Source organism: Aethalodelphis obliquidens, unplaced genomic scaffold, assembly GCF_003676395.1.
Source record: "Aethalodelphis obliquidens isolate GAN/ISIS:26980383/991018 unplaced genomic scaffold, ASM367639v1 scaffold40, whole genome shotgun sequence".
NCBI classification, from domain to species: Eukaryota; Metazoa; Chordata; class Mammalia; order Artiodactyla; family Delphinidae; genus Aethalodelphis; species Aethalodelphis obliquidens.
Window position 1 is genome coordinate 17816901 of NW_020837984.1, and position 2163 is coordinate 17819063.

The 2163-nt window shown below is 47.2% G+C and overlaps 1 non-coding gene across 1 annotated transcript; it reads right to left on the reverse strand.

The window, feature by feature from the left end:
- Window positions 1–1256: 1256 nt before the first annotated feature.
- On the reverse strand, window positions 1257–1329 carry TRNAG-CCC (transfer RNA glycine (anticodon CCC)). The gene has a single exon. It is a non-coding gene; the product is annotated as a tRNA-Gly (tRNA).
- Window positions 1330–2163: the final 834 nt, after the last annotated feature.

Below are 2163 nucleotides of genomic sequence, written 5' to 3' on the forward strand. Positions count from 1 at the left end.
GGATAAATCCCTGTTTGTCTTACAGATGTCTTACTCTGAAGAATCTGCAAGACCTAAAGTTATCTAGACTCGAAGTGCTATAAGGAGGCTCCATCTACCACTAAGAGAATGCAGTCTCTAAGACATTGACCACAAGGGGCTCTGTCAGAATGGAACCGGAGCCTGAAGCCTGTGGGTAGGGTGAGGGTGGGGGTGGGGTGTGATAGGTGGGAACCAAGGAGTATTTTTGTTTTTGTTTTTGTTTTTGTTTTTGTGGTACGCGGGCCTCTCACTGTTGTGGCCTCTCCCGTTGCGGAGCACAGGAGCACAGTCTCCGGACGTGCAGGCTCAGCGGCCATGGCTCACGGGCCCAGCAGCTCCGCGGCATGTGGGATCTTCCCGGACTAGGGCACGAACCCGTGTCCCCTGCATCGGCAGGCGGACTTGCAACCACTGCGCCACCAGGGAAGCTCAGAACAGAGGAGTAGAAAGAGAAGAGGGAGGGAGCCAGGGAAAGGAGGGCCTTGGGACTTCCCACCTAAGGCTGATTCAGTCTGCAATGAAGGGCTGTATTAAGGAAAAAGTAAGGACATGTTTTCATTCTCTGGGTTCTTGGTGTCATCATGGCTGGCCACAGGAAAGATTGTTTCTTTCTGGTCAAGACATTGAAGGACATAAGAACAGGGTGACATAAGGAAGTTCATAAGCAGGGGCAAAGATTTGGGTTGGCTCCTGCAAGCCAGAGCTCTTCTAAGATGTTGTGCTAGTGGATATGGCTTACGATGGGCCCTGTGGTAGGGAGCTCTGTAGGTGGTACCCAGCCCACAATTGCTCCTTGTCTGAGAGCTGCCCCCAAATCAGCAGCATGGCCCAGCAACCAGATCTGTAAATTTAAAGATTTAAAGATCTTTAAATCTTCCCTGAGGTAGGTGATTGGCCCAGAGGAGAACAGGTCTAGGTTGGGCCAATTGTATCCTATCTTCTGATAGGATCTGTGATGTGAAACAGAGACACATGGAATGGGAGTCCTTAGAGCCAAGTCATATCCGTGGTGATGTTGTAGAGGGAAACGGATCCTTCAGCCTCAGTCAGGCTTTCAGGCCAACATCTTTTTATTTATTTATTTAGCTGCACCATGTCTTAGTTGCCGCATGCGGGATCTTTGTTGCCCCATGCAGGTTCTTCATTGCGGCATGTGGGATCTTTTTTACTTGCGGTATGCGGGGTCTTTTTTAGTTGCGGCATGTGAACTCTTAGTTGCAGCATGTGGGATCCACTTCCCTGACCAGGTATTGAACCTGGGCCCCCTGCATTGGGAGTGCAGAGTCTTAGCCACTGGACCACCAGGGAAGTCCCCAGGCCAACATCTTGACTTTAACCACCCGAGACTTTCACCAGAGCCAGAACCAGCCACTTAAGCTACTGCTGAATTCCTGACCCATAGAAACTGTGTGAGATAATGTTTTTGTTGTTTCAAGCTGCTAAGTTTGGGGTGATTTGTTATACACCTAAGTACATATGTATATACATCTGAGATGTATCAACTAGGAACGTTTTTGGCAGCAACTAACAGAATGCCTGACCACAGTAAATCTTGAGGACGTTTAGAGGTATGAGTTTCCTAGAGCTGCCATAATAATGTCCCACAACCCGGGTGGCTCAGAACAACATAAAGTTGTTGTCTCACCAGTCTGGAGGCCAGAAGTCTAAAATCAAAGTGTCAGTGGGGCTATCCTCCCTCTGAAGGAGCTAAGTAAGGATTTGATCAGGTTTTCTCCTGGCTTCTGATAGCCTCAGGCATCCCTTGGCTTGTAGATGGCTGTCTTCTCCTTGTGTCTCTTCACATTGTATCCCTCTGTGCGTGTCTGTCTTTGTGTTCAAATTTTCCCTTTTTATAAGGACAACTGTCATATTGGATTAGGGCTCACCCAGATGACCTCATTTTAACTTGATTACCTCTGTAAAGACCCAAAGAAGGTCACAATCTGAGGTATTGGGAGTTAGGACTCCAACATATCTTTTTCTGGAATAAAAAATTTAACCCAAACAAATGTTTACATATCAAGAAGTCTGGAGGCAGTTCTCAGGACTTGTGTGGCATTCATTAGTGTAATTCCTAACATTTGACCAAGGAAAATGAAATGACTTCTCTGATCAATAAGGCTGGGTAGAATGATCTGAGGA